Raw genomic sequence first — 16,637 nt, forward strand, 5'->3', positions numbered from 1 at the left:
GGGAACATAACTCAGCGGGGTCTCACTTCCTCGCCAAAACTCCACCCCGCCGACTTCCCTTTCCTCAGGCCCGTCGACTGCATCCAGAGCCTGCTGCTCTGCCATGGTGAGGGCCACAGAACCGGTGGGGCCCCTCAGTCTTCTCTCACTACCGGCGGTTATAGGAGGCCTTCTCCTGGGAGGGGAGAGGCATAGAGAAACAGAAAACGCAGTGTTAGACAGTTTGACACATGCAGCCCAGGGGTTGGGTAGCTGGTTGCTTTGGTGTCCAGGTCACCTGGCCTTGGCGGCCAGTATGGGTGCCGGCGTCTGGCGCAAGGTGGGGGTTCGGCTGCTCTCCGGGTTGGGAGGTTGGTGCCAGGGGCACAGTGCTGCCTACTCACCCTGGCTGCCCTGAGAAAGTCATGCAGTTGTTTTACAACACTGCAGGCCGGTCCGGATGGTGTTGCTGGTGGTGTTTATTGCCATGGTGTCAACACTTAGTCTCAGGAAGAGAGAATCCAGCCCAGTCTTTAATAAGAAGCTGGCTGAATGTGACAGGTCTCGACCAGTCCTGCCTGGCACCTTTTTCAGTGCTGATTGGTTCTTTACTGATGGGCGGTCAGGTTCCTCTTCAAGTGCATCAATGTTCTTTCTTCACCCAGAGACTGACCCCATCCCAGTTCCGGGGTGGTCATCGGCTTAATTTATTGGACATCAATTGGACACCATGGTAAAGAAATTCACTCCACAGAGTCGGCTCTGGGGTGCTGGGAGGATTACTGTGGACGCAGAAGCATCCTGCTGACAGATGCTTAAATGAATCATAGAATCCCCCCAGTGCAGAAGGAGACCAGTAACTATCATAGAGTGGGAGTCAGTCCAACTCGAAGGGCACAGCGAAGAAGACTTTTTGGGGTTTGCTGCTAGCAAATGGAGTACGAGGTTCAGGGGAGGGGAGAGGAAGTGTGTAAAGGCAAAGCGCTGATGGAAATTTCTGATATGGTTCACGTAAAAATGGAAAAGCTACCAATTGGGGCCTTCGAGCTATTCTGAACTAATTGTTAGGCTATCGGGATGCTTAATGAAAGATCCATCATGTCCAGTCACAGCAAAACCGGTCTATTAAAATAGTGCAGGACTCAGTCTGGACCATCTTCTCCCTTTCCTCACTAGGCTATAAGCTGGTTTCATATCACATTGACACGGTGACAGATCACCTACTGTTTCCTCTTTTCACCTTTATCAATATCTCTTCCTTCCTTCATCTTTTCCCATCGCTCTTCTTTCCTCCCTCTCCTACTCAACTCCCACATCACCTTTCCTTCCCTCCTCTCCTTTTCATCAGCAAAATTCACCTTTTTCTTTTCTTTAACTTCCCCCTCATTTCCCGTCCCTTGCCTCTCCTCTCCCTCCCATCCTTCCTGCTTTTCCACTCATTATCCCCCTCCATCCCTTTCAATTTCTGTTTGGTGAATTGGACGTTCTGAATTCTCCCTCTGTGCACCTGAACAAGTGCCAGAATGTGGCGATTAGGGGGTTTTCCCAGTAACTTCACTGCAGTTAACGTAAGCCCACTTGTGACAATAAAGATGAGTATTATTCCCTCACATCTTTCCTCTCAACCCTTCACTTTCCTTTCTTCACTCCCCTTCCCCAAATCCCTCCTCTCCCCTGTAGTTGTTTCACTTTCCTGTCATCCTCCTGCTCTAATCATCATATTCTCTCTTCCTTGCCCTCTCCTCCCCTCAAGATAGAAGGAATTATTTCCCTGTAGGCAAGCAAGAAAAAAAAACTAACTTCAATTTTTAGACAAGGGTGGATTGCTGTCCTCAGTTTCACTTTTACTTTAGACACTTGATCTGGCAAACCATGTCCAACTGCATGCTCATGGCTATTCAGTGAAAGATTAAAATGTTGTACTAGTGAATCTTTGACTGCTCATGACCAGTCATGCAAGAATATTGGAGAAGCATAGTGTGTTCCTGCAATGGAAAGGCCACTTTTAGTGAAATACATTAATTACATCAGATTTAGAATTAGTTCCATCACCAAGTTGTATAAAGGCATTGTAAAAGTTAATAGATGGAACACGAGATTCATACCTAGTATATAAAGGACTTTGGTTACCACAATTGTGAGAGTGATAGCCTTGGACATCAAGGACTTTAATTGAGAAATATATTTTATCCAAAGGTAGGTCAGAAAGGACAAGGGAATATTACATATACATAGAATTAGATAGGCTCGTTGTTCCTGGGTGTTGGAGACCTTAGAATTCCTTCCTCCAATTTAACAGGGGAATCTTATTTCAGCCAGTACAATCTAGAAGCCAATCGTCAGGTAACACCCTTAATTCAACCTTTATGCAGAAGAAAGTTGCATGACATCCTTGCAAGAAACAGATCATGAAGGGGGAAATCCCCAAATTGAGCATTGTAGCCATCTAAGATGGACACCAGTAACACAAAATGGAAGACTGCAAAGAGTGCAGGGAAAACGGACATGGTCAAAAGCAAACAGCTTGCAGAAGCTTTCAGCATTGAGACACTTGCAAAAACCGGTTTCCCGACAGCTGCAGAGTTCAGGCAGCGTGCTAATTGGAAAACAGTTTACATATTAATGAGGTGATACCGGGACAGTCCCGGGCACAATAGATACACTCAAGTATCTATTGATACTTTCAATAGAGAAGCAGACACGATGGAGCCAGCGAAACCAGGACAATGAGTCCTAAGAACCGCCCCAGCCATCAAGGAACGACCCTAGGATAGGGGGGGTTCAAATCATATCGATTGGGAAAAGGCCCAATCGATCCCTACCAGGTGAGGAAGCCCGCCCCAAGGGGCATGGACCTCCTGGGGCCTATAAAAGAAGGTCCCGCACATGGTTCGGTCTCCTGTCTCCGGCCTCCGACTCCAGCCTCCAGAATCCTGTCTTTTACACCAGCCGTCGAGCAGCAGCCATCGATAAGTAAGTGCCAAAACGACGATCGCTACCTTGACCCAGGCATTACTTATACCCATGCCGACCAGTGGTATCCAGAAGTTGCAGACCAGAACGGAACAAAGGCCTTGTTCCCTGACCTTGCCTGTTCCTTCTGAGATAAGTATTAGTCGTTTAATGGTAGAGAAGTAAGTTAGTCTTTAGCGTGTGCATGAGTATTTATTATAATTGTTATAATAAACTCTAACTGTTTGGACTTACTAATTGGTGTATAGCTTTATTGCTTTGAACTTGACCTTGATGCTTGTGACGGTGTCTCTTACGGCACCTGGCGACTCCAGAGCATAGAAATAAGAAACAGAGCCAAGCGAGTGTTAAGCACACTTCCTCTGTTGGAGGAGTGTTAAACACACTAACTCAGAACGAGCAACATTTAGTGGTGAACTCTGACGGGACTCGATTAGAAGTGGCACCCCCACTCCGAGAGAAGCCAGAAATTTGAATTGGAAATCTAATTGGGAAAAAGGAAATATCACAAGTGTTCAAGGAGTTCAAATCAATAACGATAATTCGGAAGTGTGTTTTGTGCATGCGTAACTAACAGGGTTGTAAGGTTAACCTGAGAGATTTTTGTTGCGACAAACTATCGGAAGTTTTTAAGCGGAACATAGCAAAAGCCTTACCCGTCTTTTAAAACATTACCAGAACATCCCCTGTTCCAAATTAAGACAGAAGGAGGAAATGGCCATGCAGGCAATGGAATGCCTCATGAACCCAGAGCAGTTCTTGGTCGCAGCGACCAGCAGTAGCAGAGTAGGCCAGTGTCCCGTGTGGGAGCTGGAACTCCGCAAGTATCTAAAAGGGAAAGGATGGCCCCTTTGGAATGAGTTTAGTATGAAGGAGGAGACAGGTCCCGGGAGTATAGGACATACTTGGTGGGAGAACCTCTCTCAAATTCATAAGAAAAATCTTAGTAAAGCACGCAAGCCGATGGCAATCGTGTACTGTTTGGCACAGTTGCGAGGCACTGAGGAGGTCGTTCGGACGCTCCGAGCAGAGTTAGAGGAGAGGAATAGAATGAGTAAAGTGGATGTCAGGGACATCGAAAAGGAAAACCTCGAGCTAAGAGGGAAGCTGGCAGAGAAGGGTAGAGAGGTAGATGATGCCAAGAGGGCACATCAGTCGTGTCTAGCCCATCTGAGCAGTTCCCAGACTCAATATGAAAAAGCCTATCAGGATGTGCAACGTGCCGTCCTGATACGAGAGGAATCAGAAAAGCAGGTAGAGGCATTGCAGAGGCAATGCTCTGACCTAAAAGCAGCTTTAAGAGCACTCCACGCTGCCACCACTGAGCAAGGACAGAGCACAGTAGACCACGCAAAGTGTAGGAAGCAGATTGCAGAGCTGCAATCGCTGCTTTCAGTGCAGAATGGGTTCCAAAGCACCTTTGGAACACAGTTACATGAGGAGAATGCCCCAGATTGGCAGGAATTAAGCGAGACAGTGCAGCGCTATGTTCAGGGAACATGTGCGCCAGCAGCGCAGCAGAAAAGGAAAGCACCCCAACCCCCCACAGATCAGATAGCACCCGCACCTATGAACCCAGTCACCACCCAAAGAAAGGCAACCACAGACGGCGCACCCAAAATCACCTACACCACCCCCTTAACTGTAACGCAACTCAGGGACGCGTGTGAGAAAATCACTCCGTTTCTCCCCAACGCAGACCCCCACCAATTTTTCGCTAAAGTGAAACAGCAGGCTACCATGTACGGCCTGGATGAGAGAGAGCAGGTTAAGCTCACTGTTTTGAGCTTAGACCCATCAGTAGTTGCAGCCCTCCCCGACCCACAGAACGTTGGAGGAGGCACACTAGAAGAGATGCACACATCCATTTTAGATGCGATAGGATATAACAGAGGAGACCCAGTTGAAGGACTGAACAAATGGAGGCAAAAGAGGACAGAACATCCCACAGCATTTGCAGGAAGACTGTGGATCCATTTCACCGCAGTTTTTGGCGAATTAGACCGAGCGCATTTAAACCGAGACAACATGGTTAAATGGACCCGCACCATAATCTCCCATGCCACAGATGCAGGACAGAATGCTTGCAATAGTTATGACCCCTCAGAAGAGGCCCATAATGAGAAATGGGTTCTGAAAAGATTGTCCCGCTCTTGGGAAAATCTGTCCAGGGCAAAGTTAAGGTAAAGACCCCAGAGGAAGCTCAGACTGCAGCGGATATTCAAGCAGTGAGAGCGCACCAAAACCCCGCATGGGTAAACAAAGGGAAGAACAGCCCCCCACAGAAGTCGCAGGAATGCTATAACTGTGGACATTTAGGACATTTTGCAAAAGAATGCAATGCCCCACAGAGATCACAGAGAGGCCAGCAGACAGGCACTCTGAACAGGAATAGAGCAAAGCCTATCCATAGTATAGGGATACAGTCAGGTCAGACCAATGTGGACGGAACAGACTGACGGTGTTCGGGCTCCCCCACCTGGGTCTGTGACACCCTCTGGGACCAATCCGGAAGGCCGGTAGTCACAGCGAAGGTTAGAGGGAAGCCCATAGAATTACTTTGGGACACAGGAGGGTCCCGCACCACAATTAAGTCCACCACCACAGCACAGGCAGACATGTGGCCGACCACATCCACAATTACACTCAGCGGATTTACAGGTCACTCGCAGCAGGGACACATTACAGCCCCCGTAGCAATTCAGCTAGGGAACATCTCCACCAGACACCCCGTTCTTTTAGTTAATCTACCCCGTACAGCAGAACACATACTGGGTATTGATTTTATGAATGCCCATAGCCTGTCGTTCGATCCAGTAAACCAGTGTGTCTGGAGAATGGCAAAATCAGACAGAGCACCCGCTACTCTCACAGTAGGAGAGTATGCGAATCGGATTAGCGCAATAGGCGACTATTGTTTCGACCTGACCACGCTTAGTACAGACAGACAAGTTAGGGCAGTTCTAAACCGACACAGGACAGCATTTGCCAGTCACCGGCACGACTGCGGCAGAATGACTGGACAAGTTCAAGTTACCGGACCTGACCCCAGACCACAGAAACAGTACCGATTTCCCCTAGAAGCAGAGGGAGAAATTGGAAAGGTAATAGACAGCTTATTGGAGCAAGGGGTACTTAGGACAGTAGCCTCGACCAATAATGCACCTATTTGGCCAGTGAGAAAGCCCGACGGATCATGGCGTCTGACCATCGATTATCGGGAGCTCAATAAAGTAACCCCAGCAGTAGCCCCCACGGTAGCAACAAGTCCCGAGACCATGCTCAAACAGGGACTCCACTCAAAATTCTTCACGGTTTTGGACATTAGCAATGGCTTCTGGTCAATCCCATTGGCAAAGGCGTGCCAGTACAAATTTGCCTTCACAGTTAAAGGACAGCAGTATACGTGGACATGCCTCCCACAAGGATTCCACAATTCCCCCTCCATTTTCTACCGACAGCTGGCAAATGGTTTAGCAAAATTTTCCCGCCCCGAATGTCTGGTACAGTATGTGGACGACCTATTACTGCAGACAGACACCAAGGCAGAGCACATTACGCTTCTGGCCGAGCTCCTGGAACTTCTGAACTCAACCGGATGTAAAGTTAACCCCAGAAAGGCCCAGATATTAGAGAACCAAGTGATGTATTTGGTACAGTCATCACGCACGGCAAACGCGAGATCGAGTTCAAAAGAATTGAATCGATTGTCAAATTGCCCCTTCCCCAGAATGTTTCAGCCCTCCGGTCGTTTTTAGGACTGGTTGGTTACTGTCGGAACCATATCGATGGTTTTGCGACAAAGGCAGCCCCACTCTCAGACCTCCTTAAGAAAGGAGCCCCATGGGAATGGCTTCCGCAGCATACAGAGGCTGTGGAAGAATTAAAGAAAGCCCTTAGCGCAGCACCCGCGCTACAAGTCCCAGACCAACTCTCCCCTATGCAATAGAGGTAGCTAGTACAGATCTGACCCTCTCGGCCGTTCTCCTCCAGGAACGGCACGAGCAGCTACGACCCGTGGCTTATGCCTCAAGACTTTTAGACCCCGTAGAGCAAGGATTTTCAGCCTGCGAGAGGCACCTCCTAGCAGTTTTTTGGGCAGTTCAGTACTTCGCGTACATTACCGGACTCAATCCCATCACCATTTTGACCGAGCACACCCCCACACAGTTACTTTTAGACGGTCGACTGAAGGATGGTTCAGTGAGCCAGATAAGAGCAGCTAGATGGACGTTACTGTTACAAGGATGGGACATAATAGTTAAACGGACCAGGACACACACATTTTTAGCGGACCACCTCCAGTATCCAGGACAGCCCCATGAATGCGAAATTGTAGCACCCCTACACAACACAGGACCCTTCATAGCAAAGACGCCCCCCCAGAAAGATAGGAAATTCAAGCCAGAGCCCCCAGCACACAGACACGTGTACCCCATTAAAAATATACGTGGACGGTTCATCCACGGTTTTAGATGGAGAACGCATCACTGGATGCGGGATTTATGTTGAGGATGTGCAGGGTCACGCGCTAGAAGAAATTTCTTTAAAATTACCGGGTCACTTAGGCGCGCAGGCAGCAGAGCTCGCGGCCATTGCTTATATAGTGGACCACCCAGATTCGTTCCCCAGCCCAGCAGACATATATTCGGACAGTTTATATGTTTGCAACAGCCTGACCGATTTTTTACCCCTGTGGAGGACACGAGGTTTTGTCTCCGCAGACGGGAAACCCCTTCCATCAGCGCCATTACTCCGCCACATCCTAGACAAGGCAAAGGATAGGACTTTTGGCATATTTAAAGTTAGGAGTCACCATAGGTCATCCCCCCCTGGAAATGTAAAAGCCGACGCACTGGCAAAAGCAGGTTCCAGGCGAGGTCACTTTTGGACACCCCCAGCTAGCGCACCAGCTAGCGCCCCTGTGAGTGCAGTTCTGGTCTCACAGACAGATATTAAAGATTTAGTTGAGGCACAGAAACAGGACGGAAATCTCAGGGAGATTTTTAAAGGAAACTTTGTGGCCCAATATGATAGGTTCAGACACGCTTTGACCACACATGAGGGTGTGATCATTAAAGACAAACTATATGTGGTTCCTGAACAGGATAGGAATCAAATGATTGCCTTATTCCATGACAGTCATGGACACCAAGGGATCGACCCGACCACAAGACACCTCAGACAACTCTGTTGGTGGCCAAACTTACGAAACAATGTGACACACTACATCGAGAATTGTCTAATTTGTGCACAAAATAACCCGGAGAGGTACTCAAAGAAGGCACAACTTAGCCATACTCGCCCAGTTAATGGCCCCTGGACAAACCTCCAGATCGATTTTATAGGACCATTGTCCCTTGCAGGAATGGCTATAAATATGTTCTGGTAGTTATAGATACCTTTACCAAATGGGTAGAGGCATTCCCTTCATGAACCAACACAGCTAAGACAGCTGCAAAGATCCTGACCCACCACATCTTTACGAGATGGGGTCTCCCCAGAAGTACAGAGTCAGATCAGGGATCTCACTTCACAGGACGGGTCATGAAGAACGTCCTGACCATATTCGGCATAAAACAAAATTTCCACATTGCGTATCACCCCCAGTCAAGCGGGATAGTCGAACGCATGAATCGGACCCTAAAATCGACCCTTAGGAAAATGGTACAGGAGAACAATTCGACTTGGGATTCAGTGCTCCCATTCGCACCAATGTTCATCCGCAACACGGTTTCATCATCTACAGGTTTCACCCCACATACACTCATGACCGGACGCCCTATGAAAGGGACAGAATTCCTTTTAGGACTGGACATGACTAGCCCCGAAGTGACGGCCCTCACACATGAGAAAGCAGTCAAAGAATTAGTGGAAACTGTGAGGTCTGCACAGTTAGCAGCCGCAGTAACCCTAGGCAAGCGACGAAAACAGAGCACGGCTTGTTTTAATAAGAATGTACACCCCACAGAATTTCAGGTTGGGCAACAGGTTATGTTATCTGTTTACAACCCCAGCATGTTTTTGGCTCCTAAATTTTCCGGCCCATATTCAATTTCGGACAAAATCAGCCCCTCCGTTTACAGAATAAAATACCCCAACGGTAAGACTGTGTGGTTTCATATTAACCAGTTAAAGGCTTGTGGAACACAGTCTAACCACACACACCATGTCCTACTGGACGCAGCAGAACATCTCGCTCCGCCCACAAGAGACACATTTCCACCCTCCCCCTCACAGACCAGTTCCTCATCGGACTCGCCCTCGACTCCGCCCACTGACTCCAGACCACGCCCCGGAACGCCCACAAGCTGCCACAGCAGAGACAGCTACACTGACTGTGAGACTGAGGACAGCCACAGCACCCCACCCTACAGCCCCCACTTCAGCGACTACAACCCCGACTCCAGTGACCCCATGGAGGTCACCTACATTAAATATCCAAACCCACACCCAGACCCATCACCCGACCCCGACGACACCGACTATGCCCCTTCAAATTTAGACCCCACATCTTGGCGACTTGTCCGTAACGACGAGAGTGACCCCCGGTCACATAATGCACAGATTGCATGCCTGATCCATACGAGAGTATGGGATCCGGGAGAAAAGGAAGACTTGATGTCTGACTCCCGACACGGCAACCCCTTTGTGACCCTGTTCACAGAGAAAGAGGAGAAGTGAGGTGTCCAGATGATGTAACAGAGGAACCGCTTGAGGGAAGTGATATCCTTTCTGATGGAACCTGCACGTTTGTTTCTTTGTTTATATGTTAAGGGTTTGATTGCAGATCGGACACTGCCTCTTCAGCTGAAAAGCTTGTGACTGCCTTACATACACGTTAGCTTGTCCGCAGATATCTCTGAGAATTTCAGTTAGATATCCTCTGGTGAACCGACAAAGTTCACGACTTGTCTTATGTTTTCAGATGTTGGAGCATCTTGGCTCCTCCTTTGTTTTTCAGGTGCCCCTCTATTCTGGGAATAGAGGCTGCAATTCCATATGAATACATTCTTGCCCGTTCATTTCAGGTTGCTCAGGCAGTGGAGAAACGGCATTGAGGACCCGCCCTGTCTGAGAACCCCCTTTGGTCAGCCAAGCTCGGGTACGGCACAGCACGTCTTACCCGGGGATCCCATACAAATCTTACCCGTAGCGGCCCATACGCAACTCATTCGACCTTTTCGTTCAAAATTTGGTTTCATTTTTCTTTAGGTAGCCCTTCGGCAGCCATCCCACATGCTATTTACATCCAGGAACATTCGGATGGTAAATCGCAAAGCCTGCGAGACGGCTCGCAGAGGAAAAGTTGTTAGGTGTATGTCTGGTCCTAAATTCGCATTTGAAAAAAAAAAAATGAGGGGAGTCACAGGGAGTGACTTGACCATTCATTTAAGGGACAATTGGAATGAGAGGACAGATACATTAGCATTACAGATATTAAACTGTGTATTGACAGATACTGTGCTTGATCCCATAGCTTTCGAACAGTCGAAGGAGGGTTCACGGCAAGATCAGCCATACAAAAGGGAGAGAAGAAAGAAGACCATGATGGAAGCCTACATATTGTTACTGATTATTGTTGTATTTTTGCCCGCGAACGCAAACCATGTTTCCCCCATGAACCCCGCCGTTAATGTTTCCCACACACCGACTTCTCCATGCTCAGCGATGATCAGCGAGGTTCAGACCTGGTGCACCAAATTCATGACCTGGTACTCGATGTCATACATAATTGAATCACTTTTGGTGATTGCAATTCTCTGCATCATAGTGCAGACCCTCAGGTTGAGGAAATGGAAAAGGAGAGCCTCCTGCTCCTGCCCCTCAACCATTTACGGAGTTCAATCCCCTATTTTCGGTTTTCACCAATCCCCCCCAACCCCTTGATGCATAAGAAATTTATTTATAGCGATCTGTAAATAAAAATGATACGGATGTATTATATGGTTCTGTACTCGACTGCCGAGTCAGAAAGCAAGATGTACTGTGGTATGAATGAGTAAGATTTTAAGATATGATAGAATGTTTTTAAAATAAGACGAGAGTAGTTATTGTGATAGGTAGAGGTTCCCGTGTATTGGTAGTGCATGTCCCCTTTGACATAGTGCCGACTCCAGCCTCCAGAATCCTGTCTTTTACACCAGCCGTCGAGCAGCAGCCATCGATAAGTAAGTGCCAAAACAACGATCGCTACCTTGACCCAGACATTACTTATACCCGTGCCGACCAGTAGTATCAAGAAGTTGCAGACCAGAACGGAACAAAGACCTTGTTCCCTGACCTTGCCTGTTCCTTCTTAGATAAGTATTAGTCATTTAATGGTAGAGAAGTAAGTTAGTCTTTAGCGTGTGCATGAGTATTTATTATAATTGTTATAATAAACTCTAACTGTTTGGACTTACTAATTGGTGTATAGCTTTATTGCTTTGAACTTGACCTTGATGCTTGTGACGGTGTCTCTTACGGCACCTGGCGACTCCAGAGCATAGAAATAAGAAACAGAGCCAAGCGAGTGTTAAGCACACTTCCTCTGTTGGAGGAGTGTTAAACACACTAACTCAGAACGAGCAACAGCATTCACCCTCAAGTAGGAGTCTGGTCTGAAAGGCATGCATTCAACTCTTAAAACATATTATGGGTAGTTTGTGTCAGAACAGTCATCATGTACCTTGCAAAACAGCACTCCACCATCTCCATTGGAATAACGGTTGAGTGAAATACTCACTCAGTCATATCCTGTACCCTTCATTATTGCAGATCCATCATGGCAAAGAGGGCCAGAAAATGAAGAGGAAGATAATAATGAGGAGAAAAAAAAATTAAATTCCTTCCTCATCATTTATGGGAGTGATGGAGGGTGAATGATGATGAAGGTGAAGCCAAGGCCACTAACTCAGCCCAACTATTCCCCTGCCCCACTTCACTTGCTTTTCCCTTCGTGTTCCCGTATGTAAGATGCTAGAAATTATCAAGTGTCAGTAATGGTAACCAACAAGAGTATAATGAAGATGGGGGAATGGAGTGTGATGCAAATGTACTACCTCGCAAATGAGGCTGTTCATGGCTTGAGAGTCAGGAGATACTAACCAAAAGAAGCTTACGGGGCCTCGGAGCAAAGTACATTTGGAGTTCAGTCTTCAAAGATGTACTGTATGGTAGCAGTGGTTAGCACTGTTGCTTCACTGCACCAGGAACCCAGGTTCGATTCCCAGCTTGGGTTACTGTCTGCGTGGGGGCTGCATGTTCTCCCGTGTCTGCTTGGATTTCCTCCGCGTGCTCCAGTTTCCTCCCACAAGTGCCAAAAGACGTGCTTGTTAGGTGAAATGTACATTCTGAATTTTCCCGGTGGACCTGAACAGCCGGAGTGTGACGAATAGGGGATTTTCACAGTAACGTCACTGCAGTATTAATGTAAGCCTACTTGTGACAACAATAAAGATTATTACATGATTCATGTGACTCGAGAATGCAGTCAGCATCAAGGGGGCGATTCTTTTCACCATTCACATCACATGGTAGCTTTATTAAAGTTGCAACAGATCACAACCTAAGAGGTCAGAAATCAGTTAGTAACTCCACCTTCATGCAGCAGACTTTATTGAACCAGGAAGTGACAGTTGGAATACCAAAATCCCTTCATGCAAGCAGACTTTATTGAACCAGGAAGTCTGGTTCAAATCAGGTACAGAAAGCAAAGTAAAAGGGGAAAGAAATATTGGGTTTAAATAGTAAAAATAGGGGGGTTCAAATCATATCGATTGGGAAAAGGCCCAATCGATCCCTAGCAGGTGAGGAAGCCCGCCCCAAGGGGCACGGACCTCCTGGGACCTATAAAAGGTCCCGCACATGGTTCGGTCTCCTGTCTCCGGCCTCCGACTCCAGAATCCTGTCTTTTACACCAGCCGTCGAGCAGCAGCCATCGATAAGTGCCAAAACGACGATCGTTACCTTGACCCAGACATTACTTATACCCGTGCCGACCAGTAGTATCAAGAAGTTGCAGACCAGAACGGAACAAAGGCCTTGTTCCCTGACCTTGCCTGTTCCTTCTTAGATAAGTATTAGTCATTTAACGGTAGAGAAGTAAGTTAGTCTTTAGCGTGTGCATGAGCGATTCTCCCAGAGAGGGAGAAATCGTAAGGCTGGCGTCAAATCCGGGCGGGTTTGACGCCAGCCTCCCCCTCCCCGACCGGGAACCGATTCTGGTCCCCGGTCGGGGCTAGCATGCCGCCGCCGTAAACTCCGGCATCGCGGGCTTAACGAATTTCGTTAAGCCCGCTTGCCAGAGTTTGCGCCGGCTGACGCGTCACATGACGTCAGCCGCGCATGCGCGGATTGGAAGACTCCAACCCGCGCGGATGACGTCATCGCGCATTTGCGCGAAACCCGCGCATGCGCGGGCCGGGATGCCCCTCAGCCGCCCCGCGAAGTGATACAGCGGGGCGGCGGAAGGATAAAGAGTGCGCGGGTATCGGACCCGCTGCCCGCAATCGGTGGGCACCGATCGCGGGCCCATGGCACCCTTGGCACAGCCGTGGCACTGCCGTGCCAATCGGTGCCATGGTTTTAAAAATCGGGACTTTACGGCCGTTTTTACGAACGGCCAGACCAGGTGTGTTTGCCGTTCGTAAAAACAGCCGTAAAGGGCTTGGAACTCGGCCCATCGGCCAGCTGAGAATCGCTGCTGGCCGTAAAAAAACGGCGGCAGCGATTCGTATCGGGAGTCGGGCGTGGGGGGGGGGGGGGGGGGGAGAATAGCAGGAGGGCGTCAGACTAGCGTGGCCGTAAAATTTTACGAACCCCGCTATTCTCCGCACCGTCGTGAGTGCGGAGAATTGCACCCGACATTTTTCAAATTTTCAAGAGTTAAAATCTGAAGGAACATGGGCCGGGATTCTCCCCTACCTGGCGGGGCAGGGGGTCCCGGCGTGTACCACTCCGGCATCGGGCCCTCACATTGAGGGGCTAGGTCTGCACCGGAGTGGTTCCCACTCTGCCAGCTGGCGTGAACAGCCTTTGGCACCACGCCAGCCAGGGCCGAAAGGACTTCGCCGGCCAGCGTAAGTCCGCGCATGCGCTGGAGCGTCATCCCGCTGCATGCGCAAGGGAGGGGGTCTCTTCCGCTCCGCCATGGTGAAGAGCATGGCAAAGGCGGAAGAAAAAGAGTGCCCCCACAGCACAGGCCCGCCTGCCGATCAGTGGGCCCCGATCACAGGCCAGGCCACTGTGGGGGCGCCCCCCCCCCCGGGGCCAGATCGCCCTATGAGCCCGCCCGCCAGGACCCCGGACGCGCCGCCAGTCCCGCTGGTAAGGGAGGTGTTTTGATTCCCACCGGCGGGAGAGGCTTGACAGCGGCGGGACTTCGGCCCATCGCAGGCCGGAGAATCACCGGGGGGGGGGGGGATTCCCGCCCTCGCCGAATCTCCGGTGGCAGACAATAGGGGACACGGCAGGGTGAGATTGACGCCGGACCCGGGTGATTCTCCGACCCGGCGGGGGGGGGGGGTCGGAGAACCCCGCCCCAGATTCCACACTTATCATGCAGTTAAGAGCAGAATGAACAAGCCCCAAATTATGGAAAGTTCAGGTGCAGCGACTTCATACTCTTCCATGCATTTCAATAGTCGATCTTTGTGGGACGGTATTACTGCATGGCTTTTTGTGGAGCATGGTTGCTAGGAGAGAAAATTCTAATTTCCATGTTTGACTGTATTTTTATTGTCAAAGAGCAGTGGGATTTACTCTTTTAATAGTGGCACGTCCTAAAATCCAAACTAAAAAATTATTTGGTCTATTACTAGTGCAGCCAAAACAAGTAACTTCAAAAAATATTTTTGAACATTCTAAACATCAGAAAATTTCAAAAAGGTAAATAACAGTTTTATAAAGCGTCTTTATTTAAAAAATCATAAATAGTTGGCAATAAAGCAGATACAATGATCAACAGTACAGAGGCCAAAACAATCAATAATTGTTTGAATATAAAACTTTGTCAGCATATCTTGTAACAGGCTTTATCCATTCACAGTGCAGCAATTTACAATTAAACAGAAGAGCTCTGATGTAACAGGTTTCCCCAAGTTCAATCACTGCTCTTTATATGACTACTGCGAATTGGCTGAACAATGCAGCTGAAATTCAACAAGCGTAAAGTATTGCTCGCAAGAAAAAGCCGTAGACAATAAAAAGAAAAATACTCTGAACGATATTGAGTTAAAGGTGAAATCAAGAATATACTTGCTGTTTGTCAAGTCCACTCAATGGAGCAGTTAGATTGTGGACAATGTGCATGTTTAAGATGCTTTGCCATTGATCAGACTGACAAATAGAACACTACACTATAGTCAAAAGATAGGGCAGAGGAGGAGATGTTTAAACTTATAGTGCTCTTATTAGACATAGTTGTTGGTTACCCGATTCAAGTAGTACATTCGAGTCCTGAGGTGATGAGAGAAGTGCTTTGAGACTGACCCACTGTGCCGGGGTGATAAGTAATGAAGAAGGATGAGAAAACAATGATTTATTTTGCCTCACAAGGGAGTGTATGTGTGTCACACCAAAATTAGATTAAGTAACTAGTATATATATATATTAAAAAAAAGCAAAATTCTGCAGATGCTAGAAATCAGAAATAAAAACAGAAAATGCCAGAAAGACTCAGCAGGTCTGGCAGCATCTGCGGAGAGATTATCAAAGATGTCACAGACAAGACAGACAGTGTTTAAAAACTAAAGAAGGTGGCTATGATGGGGTCCTGTGATTTTGATATCACCGCCCCCCCAGGCCCTCTGTAACTTGCTTTGCTTTCAGAGTACTGACCCTTGTTCTTGTCTTTATGCCACTTTAGATTTTAACACTACCATTAATAATCCCTTTTACTTCTGACTATGAGATCTTTGACAATCTTTCCCAAGCTCCCAAATTCTCCACCTCCCCTCCAACTATACAAACATTTCAAAAATAAATTTAGAGTATCCAATTATTTTTTCCAATTAAGGGGCAATTTAGCATGGCCAATCGACATAGTCTGCACATCTTTGGGTTGTGGGGGTGAGCCCTACACAGACATGGTTCAATCACATTTCTACCCTTCTTTAGCTCTGAAGTCATATGACTTAAAACGTTCTCTGCATAGATGCTGCCAGACCTGCTGAGTTTTTCAAGCAGTTCTGTTTTTATTTAAGTAACTCTGGACCTGTGAAAGTTAAACTGGCACAGGTATGAAGGAGGAATTTTAGGACTTGTATCCAGGACATTGTGCCACATACAGTGATTAACATGTGAAATGGGCATCGGAGTAGCATAGTGGAAACAAAAATCACTTAAGAAGCAGGAGTGGTTAGTGGAGGTGGAAGGAGGGAAATATATAAAGTGTTAGTTCTTTCTGAATGTAACATGGGATGAATGGCCCTCTTCATCCATATCCCCCATTTGCACGCAAGCACACTCATGTAAACATTATTGAAGTAGAAGTTAACAGGTTGTGTTTTAATTTGGCACTAATATTCTGGACCTATTGATGGTTAATCATCTCTCAATGCAATATCAGCATAGCAATATATGGGGTGGCCATTTTTGAATTGCCAGAATAGCTTTACAATACTCTATATGCATACAAAGCAATCTTTCCAATATGGTTCCTTCAGGTTCTTTTTTACATAAATATTTCAAAACAAATGCTG

This window comes from Scyliorhinus canicula, chromosome 10 (assembly GCF_902713615.1).
Source record: "Scyliorhinus canicula chromosome 10, sScyCan1.1, whole genome shotgun sequence".
Lineage (NCBI taxonomy): Eukaryota > Metazoa > Chordata > Chondrichthyes > Carcharhiniformes > Scyliorhinidae > Scyliorhinus > Scyliorhinus canicula.